The sequence below is a fragment of the Lactuca serriola genome, chromosome 3, assembly GCF_051521515.1.
Source record: "Lactuca serriola cultivar US96UC23 chromosome 3, Lser_US96UC23_V15, whole genome shotgun sequence".
Lineage (NCBI taxonomy): Eukaryota > Viridiplantae > Streptophyta > Magnoliopsida > Asterales > Asteraceae > Lactuca > Lactuca serriola.
In genome coordinates, this window is record NC_136410.1 from 33,295,650 (window position 1) to 33,306,116 (window position 10,467).

The following is a 10,467-nucleotide window of genomic DNA, read 5'->3' on the forward strand; positions in this document are numbered from 1 at the left end:
AAAGGTACCTGAAACTAAAACTGAAAACTATAAGCACGAAGCTTAGTGAGTTCCCCCATCGTACCACATACCATACAATCACATCACATACATACTGCCAGGCATTTCTGGGGTGCCTGACCTACCCGGTACGGCCATTTTGGGGTGCCGACGTACCCGTACGGCCATTCTGGGGTGCCGATCTACCCATGCGGCCATTCTGGGGTGCCGTCCTACCCGTGTCAAGCCATTCTGGGGCGCTGACCTACCCATGTTGAGCCATTCTGGGGTGCTGACTACCCTTCGGTCCTAACAACCGAACCTCGAGGACTATTTCACCCCTACTACTACTATCATGTATATCATAGCATAATCTATTGTCAGACATATATGGGGAGTCCAACCTACCCTTCGGTCCTAAAAACTGAATCTCGGGGACTTTTCCCCCTCCTACTACCTCTATCTCATATAACATATCATGCTAGCAGCTAAACATATCATAACATATTGTTAGGCATATATGGGTGCCTAACCTACCCTTCGGTCCTAACAACCGAACTCTATCACTACCACATACCATATCATGCTAGTATATAACATATCAGGTAGTAGAAACACAGATGAATATCACAAAGACAAACATCTAACATACGATCCCTACTGGTGGGCCGACATTTGGTTGTATGCCTTAGAGACTACCGCCCATATCCTTAGTCTAGTCTCAACTAAGAAGGTTGCCAAAACACCTCACGAGATGTGGACATGAAGGTTACCTCGTTGGCACATATCAAGGTTTGGGGTTGCGAGGCTTTCATAAGACGAGAGACTCACAACAAGCTTGAACCTCGTAGTGAGCGGTGTATTTTCATCGGCTACCCACATAAATCTTTTGGATATCTTTTCTGCAGACCTAGTGACAACGTGGTCTTCGTAGCAAGGAGGGGGGGTTTCCGCGAAAGAGAACTTATATGCCAAGAGGAAAATAGGAGGCAAATTGATCTTGAAGAGCTTCAAGAATCAAGAGATAAAGGAACCTTTAACACTAGCGCTCAACTTGAGGAAGAGATACCTATTGAACCAGTTGACGAGTCCTTACCTCTAAGACGTCCCAGTATAGTTAGTGTTCCATTTGTGTTGTATGGTTTCCATATAAATGCTGAAGGTATTATGTTTATCAGTGATAGTACACTGATAAATTTGAATGAACCTAACAACTATAAGGAAGCCATGACAGACCCAGAGGCTGCAAAATGGAAGGAGGAAATGGACAGCGAGATTCAGTCCATATATGTCAATCAAGTTTGGAACTTGGTTGACAATGTACCAAGACATAAGTTGATCGGTTGTAAATGGATCTTTAAGAAGAAGACCGACATGTATGGGAAAGTGCACACGTTCAAGGAACGGCTGGTTACGAAGGTATTTACTCAAACCCCATGGGTTGACTACGATGAGACTTTCTCACCAGTAGCCAAGATCAATTCTATCAGGGTTATGTTAGCTATCGTTGCATTTCATGATTCTGAAATTTGGCAGATGGATTTCAAAACTGCCTTCCTTAACAGGAAGCTAGCTGAAGATGTTTACATGTGTCAGCCAGAGGGTTTTAAAGATGCTAAGTATCCCAATAGAGTGTGCAAGCTTGAGAAATCCATTTATGGATTGAAACAAGTCTCTCGCAGATGGAATCTTTGTTTCAATGAGAAAGTCAAAGAGTTTGGATTTTGAGAAGAGAAGATGAGTCTTATGTGTATGTCAAGGCTAGTGGGAGTATAGTTAGCTTTCTATTTTGTATGTTGATGACATACTGCTCATAGGAAATGACATTCCGACCTTGCAAGAGGTTAAGTCCTGGCTTGGGAATTGTTATGTTATGAGGGATCTAGGAGAAGCTGCTTATATTCTAAGGATAACGATTTTGATAAATAGAAGTAGGAGACTAATAGAACTTAGTCAAAGTACTTACTTGGACAAGGTGCTAAAACGTTTTAGCATGGAGAATTCTAAGAAAAAGGAACTGGCAATCCAAATCAATACCAAGCTGAGTAAGACTCAGAGTCCGAGTACCAATACCGAGATAGCAAAAATGAGTCGAGTACCATATGCTTCTGCCAATGGCTCGATCATGTACGGTGTGACATATACTCGCCCTGATGTGGGTTTTGTGTTGAGCATGGTTAGCCGATATCAAGGGAGCCCGGGTAGAGCTCATTGGACAACAGTTAAGAACCTTCTTAAGTACCTGTGAAGGACTAAGCATTGGGTCCTTACACTTGGTGGGAGTGATAACTTGAGAGTAATAGAGTACAATGATGCCAGTTTTCAGACCGACAGAGATAACTTCCGCTCTCATTCGAGTTGGGTATTTACCCTAAATGGAGGAACTGTTACTTGGAAAAGTTCCAAGTTGGAGACCATTCTAGATTCAACGTGCGAATCAGAGTAGATAGCAGCGAGCGAAGCATCGAAGGAGGCAGTATGGTTGAAGAACTTCATTGGAGATCTTGGAGTTACACCAGCATAAAGGATCCTATGGAATTTTTCTGTGATAACGAAAGAGTGGTCGCCTTAAATAAGGAACCAAGGGATCATTGTAGATCCAGACACATCGACAGGAAATACCACTTCATCAGACATCGGGTAGAAGAGAGACTCCTCGTAGTCAAGAGGGTATCGTCAGAGGAGAACCCAGCAGATCCCCTCACAAAGGGTCTGAGCAGGGTTAAAAACTTACAGCATGTGAGGAGCATTGGTCTAAAGGACGATATTAGTTTAGTGATTAGATAGATGTTTAGAAACTAGTAATAGATAAATGTAATTGACATTTGATGATTAAGTAATGATGATTTATTTATGAGTAACGTTTACTATCTTGTGTCAATTGTTTACTATTGTTTCACTTTTTAATGGTTTACTTCCAGAATAATTAGATTATTTAAATTAACGACAGTCGACAATACTTTCGGAGTAAGTTATGAGGTTAGACTGCCATTAATTGGTTTGTAGATTGTGTAAGTGCTTAGACATAGAAAAGGTTTGCTGCAACATTCATGAGTACTTCTGAAATAAGATTTGGGTATTGGATTAAACTCACTCTCACTTAAATCACTTAATGGAATTTATCACGAGTGATTGTAAGACGATAATATCATATAATCTTTAAACTGAGATATATGAATTGTTTTTTACAGGTTGGTTGTGCATTGATAATGCGTAAATGCATCAGTAACTTGATGTTATAAAATGTGTTGCTGTGTATGATTTGACAAGTAAATAGTACAAGCATATAAGTCAAAGTTTATCTATTCCTTTTATCCTAGGAGGGTAAAAGCGATATCTTGGGCCCCTCGATGATTTTGTGTTGACTTATGTGTCGGGCCCACTCAGGGTTGAATTGATGTGTTCAGTTAAGTTCTATATCAAAAAAATCGGAAGTCGGGAAAAAATTGTTGGACATTGAGTATGACTCTATTCTATTTCTTTTTCTGCATGATATCTTGTAGAACGGAGGATTGTTTGATCCCTTATCTAAAGGACGCGTCGTTGACTAGGTCAGAGTTTGACAGCCGCTTTTCAGAGCTACGATTGCTAATCGGATTTTGAATTCGTACTTGCAGCTAGAGTTATTAGGCTTATCTAAGTGGGAGACTATTGGATTAGGTGTCTGATCTCATAACTATAATTGGTATGTACTTGACCCGAGAGTAGCATGGTCCTTTTGGGTTGCTTTCACCATAGCAACTTGGCAGGATGAATTGTGAGAAAGAGGTTGATAAATGATTTATTAATATATTATAAGAATAATATATTAATTGAGAAAGCATCTTATTTAATTAGTATTGATCAGATATTAATTCAAAATTAATTTAGCGATCAAAAGAGACTGGTTAAAAGAATGGGGACTGATATTTCAAATCACTGATAGTTGCAATTGGGCTGATGGATCACCTTCGAATAAGGTTGGATGAATTCTATGGGAAGCCCATAAAGAACTTGTCCAAGAAGTATTCTAGAAGGAGTCCATGGGCTGCTTAAGGCTTAAGTAGTCAAATTAGGGTTTTCTCCTAAAACCCAAGCAACCACAAGTATAAATAGACCCCATAGCTCACATAATTCGGACCCTATACTTTCTAAGAGAACCCTAGCCGATTTCAATAAGCCTTCATCCTTTCTCTCTCTCTCTCTTGTTCATCTTTTGCTTGTGGTGTTTGTGACTCCATTAGAGGTGCAACAATTGAGGGACTAAACTCTTGAATGTCAAGATCAAGCAATCAACAAGAAAGGTATTCTTCTAACTCTTGCTTATACAATTGAATCCGAAAATATGTATGCTAGATTAGGGTTTTGCTTTGGAAAATTATTATCCATGTATAACTTGAGAAAAAACTAGATCCAAAGAAATTAGGGTTGCATGCGCACCATAGGAATGTTGTAATGCTCAAAACCAATCAAATATCCCATTGGAACTTTGTTACAAGAAACAATTCCATGGTAATGAAGGTTGAAATTCAAGGTACACTCCTTGAACACTTCTCTTGCATTAAAGTTTCCAACTCACATGTAGACTTTTCAACCATCTTCCATTATGAAACATTTCCATATTCCCATATGACCATCAATTCTAATCAAGAATCGTCTCAATCCATAATCATGTCACTATAGTTTGTCCAAATTAATACCATACTTCTAACTGTCCACAAGCAACCAGTCTTTTAGTATAACCTTAGAATGTTCTTGACAATTGTTTAACAACTTTAGTCACATAAAATTCTAGTCATTCTTCTCCCAATGCTCTAAGCATTTGAAAAATTAGAATAAGTGAATATTATAGCATATATAATTGATCCTATATTCGAAGCATATGGGACTTGACTCATTATATCTTATATAAGGATCTGATATCTATTAAACTCTTGATATAATATTTCCATATATAGAAATCTCTATGTTGAACCATTTCAACACAATATTCATATATGTCTATGAATAAGTTCTATTAAGTATGCTTGGTAAGATACATCTTTTGGTGCATCAAGCATATATTTTGTAAGTAAGATGAAGAGAAAAAGTCACAACAGTTGACTTGTGAGCAGCTGAGGACTAAGAAAGATGAATACCCAAGAAATTTTCATGCTTGAAAACTTAGATCATGAGGAAAGAGATAGATAGTTGTGAATCAAGTGATAAAGTGGTATTATTGAACCTTGGTAAGTATGATGTGTAAACTGTATATGGGCGCTACACACATGGTACTTCTTGCAGTTCATTGGAGCCATTAAGTTGTCTAAGGATCAAGTAGGTTGAGATCATAAGTGATAGCATGAAGGATTGAGAGGAATTTGACATGAAAGAGATAAAAAACTTATGAATCAGTGAATTTAATGGTGAGGTTGGATCTAAGTAAGTATAGTGTGCATGCAGTGTCTGGGTGCCGCAGACACATTGCACTTATGGTGATTCAATTGAATCATTCAACTACTTGAGGATTGAATAGTGGGACAAGAAAGACAAACATAGTGCTTGAGAGGAATATTTCATGTGTAGATTGAGACTTGTATGTCTCGGTGATATAAAATAAATAGATGTGAAAGTTTAGGGCACAAACTTTCAAGAGATTATGGAGAAAAAGATGGTGTCGTTAGATACAACATTTTAGAATGAAAGTAAAGTGATTAAGTGTAATACTTTGCTAAGATTTAGAAAAGAGTTAGAAAATAAGTGGTGTAACTACTTATGGGATTAGAATGGCATAGTGGAAGTGCACGTGGAATGGTAACATGCCTAAGAGAAGATAGCCAAGAAGTGTATTAGTACACTTGTGAGAAAAAGATCGAAAAATGTAAGCGTATGATCATGGTTGTGCAAAGTGGGAAAAAAAGTAAGAAATGGTGTTAAGTATGCAATGTGATTGCATAATAGTAGATAGAGTAGTAGATTTCCCTTAACAACCATTGTGAGTAGATAGATAAAGAAAGTTTGGCCATTGTATTGAAAATGCAAAGAAATGGAAAGTAGATTGCTATTTCGGGTTAAGAGGTTAAAGAAGAGAATAGCCTTAGAAATAAGTCATTAAGTGAGAAAATTACCAAGAGAGTAAGAAAAGATTTTGAGGAAGAAATATCTTTAAGGAGGGTAGATTGTAAGAACCCAAAATTTAGAAAGATTTGACTTTTAGTCATATATAGACCAAAAGGGAAAAATGGTCTATCATGAGAATTACGTAAGATTATTAAATAGTGACTTCATGAAAATGGCCAAAATGAGTTTAAGTTACTAAGATGAGATTAGATGAGTAAGCTCAAGAAAAATATTGAATAAGAATATGAAATTTTGGTCAAAAGGGTAAAATGGGTATTTCATGCTTTTTCAGTCAAGTTTGTGACTTAATAGATTAAGACTCCTATTAAATCAGTGAGAAATGACTTAAAAAAGATGTATAGTATGTTCCCACCTTCGCATGGATATAAAGATCATAGAAAACGAGTTAGAATCAAGAAGATATGAAGGTTAGAAGATTGGAAGAAAATGTCCCCAAAGATGGAATGGAATCAGCTAACAACTATTGTCAAGTAATTACATAGGCACAGTGAGGTGAGTGGAGAAAGGGATGTATACGTTGTTCTTATTCATAATAGAGAAAAGTGTACTTCGCCCCCACGGCGCGGTATGTGGGAGCCACGGTGTGATGGCCAAAGTAGGATGCTAGTGGAGAAAGAGCACCACAGAGTGGCAAGAAGATCACCATGGCATGGGAAGCAAGTAGATTCCGTTGACCGAGGTCAACAGGCAACTGCAGCATGGTTAATAGATGGTCGCAGTGCAGTTACGAGATGCATTAAAGGTTGCTAAGCCTTCATTCTCGCCAAAAACACCCTTAAAACTCATTGGAGCTAACCTTCGGCGATTCAAAGAAGGGGAGACGATCAAGAGGTAATTAAGGGTGTTTTTGGTTTGTATTAGAGATTGAAAGCTCATGATGTAATCATCTTCTCCTTTTTCAAGCAATTTAGGGCTTTAAAGTTGTTTTGATGATTTGAGCAAATTGTGTTAGATTAAGTGAAGAAAGCTTGTTAGTAGTGTTAGTCAAGTGTTTAGAAGCCTTGAACACGATTTGTATGTGATTCCCATGAATGAGATCAATCCAATGAGAGTTAGGGTTTGACACCATAACTAGTGATTATGTAAATTGGTTTATTAGATGTTAAATCATAATGAATGAGGTATTATGGGGTGCTTAATTCATTGTTTGGAGTAGATTAAGAGATAGAGAATGAAAAGATAGAATTATGATCCATTAAGTTATCATTTTGACCATAAGAGTCACTAATCTCTTAATAGGCTAAGACAAGTATTAAGAACTTGTGTATATGTATAAATAGGCCTAAGAGCAAGAAATATGGATCAAAATGCATCAGTTGAAGAAAGGAACCTAAAAGGGGTAGTTAGTCCTCACTAACTGATAAGGTGAGTTATTGCTCTCACTCTCTTTAGATCATGTTATATATTTAAGTATAGATATGTATATATGTTAAATCTTGGGGCATTAACTGAATGTCCTCAAGTAATGAGATGAATATAGACGAAGAGTATACAAGTAAGTAAAGGTATCAGAGCATGTATGTATATTAAGAGTATGTATGAGGTATATGTTAGAAACGTTTCGCAAAGCATGTAAATATGCCTAGAGTGTGTATGTATGAGTAGATGATGAGAAAAGTATCCTTTGATACCTAAGATATTTTAGATTGAGATAGAAGATAATTATATGTAGTATAATTATAATAGTATGTATGTATGTCTAGACATTATGGTATTGTGTAAGAATACCCATACGTTACTAGACATAGATATAGATTAAGTACATAACGAGTTAAGTACTTGAAGAGTAGTAGAAGATCTCTTGATGAGATAAAGAAATAGATGTCCATGGGGAAACGTTTTATGTGATGAGTCACATTCAAAAGATAGATATGTAAAGAAAGATGGTTCCTTCGGGGAGCAAGAGTATGATTCCTTAGGGAATAGGAGCATGGTTACTTCGGGGACAAAGAGCATGATTCCTTAAGGAATGAGATAATGTCCCCGTGGGGAAAGAGATGATGATTGTAACATCCCAAAATTCAAGACCAAAAGTTTCGTTTTAATTAAGTTATTATATAAAACAAACAATATAAAAACATTCATATTAATTTCCCATGTCAAGCCCAAGTGTCTATAATCAAAACTTATTATCATAAAACCAAATCTGAGTGTAATCCCAAAGATCTCATGTGCGGAAAACATAGTGTGATGCGCTGCAATCGATCCGACTCCTTTCTTTTGAAAACAAAGTACCTGAAACCAAAACTGAAAACCGTAAGCACGAAGCTTAGTGACTTCCCCAGATACCACATACCATACATATCAACTGATCCATACATGCCAAACATAACCAAGAGCCATACATAACCAACATATCCATAATCAAGTAAGGTGCTATGTGCCAAACATTGTCTTGTTAAGGTGCTATGTGCCAAACATAGTCTTGTTGTTATGCCACGAGCCACACATGGTCTTCCTGGTCAAGCCCGAGGCTACTCCATGGGTCCTACAGACAGGTGCCAAGGGCCACCCCCTGGTCTTCCATGCAAGCCTAACAAAGACAACTATACATACTACTCTACTAGGCTACTTCACACATAGTGTGCCAGGAGCCACCTCCTAGTCTTTCATACATAATAGTATACAATGCGCCAGGAGCCACCTCCTGGTCTTTCATACATAATAGCAAGGTTCTAAAAGGCGTGAGGCGTGGCGTGGCGGCAAGGGCAAGATTCAAGCTTAACGAGTTATGGCGAGCCATGGCGTTTTTCGAGGCGTGATGTAAGGCGGCGATTTTGTATTAATTTATAATTATATTACCGCACAAATATAAATTTATATCAAATATACCTAGTTTTTAGAAGTGTTATATCAACAACTAATAACAGAATGTTAATAAAAAACACAATACTTGTATGTCCGATTAGAAAAGGTATAAACAAAGAGCAAAAAAATGTGTCTCAAATGAAAAAACACGTGCCATAACATGCCATAACGCGCCATGGCACGCCATATCACTCCTTGCCACGCGCCACGCCTAACAGCAACATTATGAAGCTTTTTATAACGGCGATGTCGCGCCTTACACCATGGCGCGCCTTTTAGAACACTGATAATAGCATAAAGTGCGCCAGGAGCCACCTCCCAATCTTTCATACATAATAGCATACAATGCGCCAGGAGCCACCTCCCGGTCTTTCATTCATGTTGCCTAGGGATAACCCTCGGGTCTTCCTACCCGACATAATAACGTATTGTGCGCCAGGAGCCGTCTCCTGGTTTTTCATGCATAATGCCTAGGGCTAACCCCCGAGTCTTCCTACCTTATATAATAAGATATCGAGTGCCAGGGGCCTCCTCCTGGTCTTCCATGCATAATGCCTAGGGCTAACCCCCGAGTCTTCCTACCATACATAAACTAAATGGGCCGGCATTATGGCCATAGACCCATACAAACAGTGAGGAGACTCACCTCGCACTGCCGAAAACTCATTGAACACCTCTGACTGCTAACCGGCAACTTCTAAATTGCTGACCCTTCGGCTTCCCGAACTATCAATACCCAAAATAACATTCAGATCACAATAATCCAAAAGTCAATCCTTGTCAAACTTGGTCAAGGTCAACATCCAGTTGACCTGACTCACCGAGTTGGCCTACCAACTCGTCGAGTTTGTACTCCTCCAATCCCAAAACAACCCTCGACTCAACTCGTCGAGTTTGGCAAGAACTCGACGGGTTCTCCTTGAACCATACTACCGGGACCACTTCCAATCGACTCGCCGAGTTCATCCTTGAACTCGTCGAGTTCATCATCTACATATGAATGTGTCTAGCCAGTTACTCGCCGAGTTGTATGAACAACTCCTTGAGTCCATCTTCATAACTAAGGAGATTGCCTTAGACTCGCCGAGTTCTACCTTGAACTTGTCGAGCACGATGAACTTCATGACCATTATGGACTCGGGGCAACTAAGTCCCTTTCCAAACTCAATTCATGCCCTAACAGAAGGGTTTTAGGGCAAGAACTAGCCTGACTCGCCGAGTCCCACAATTGACTCGTCAAGTCTCTCTATGTCCAACATTATCCAAACGATTTCTGACAAGCTCAAGGCATCCAAGACCCAAATCTGGCCTCCTAGGGTCGGGATATCACACAAAGTTGCTACCTTTGCACCCTTACATGGCCCTTTTTGATCAAAAGGCCATAATGACCACTTAATCTTTGCATGGGGAGGTTTGATGGCATAAAGCTCCCACCTTTATGCCTTTACTTCACTAAACACCCCTAGATCTGAAAGGATCTAGCTTGGGGACGTCCAAATCCCATAAGGCATCATTCTAGGTCCATAAACACCATAAAAAGGGACATAAAGAAATCTATCAAACTAGAAGTCAATGGAGGAA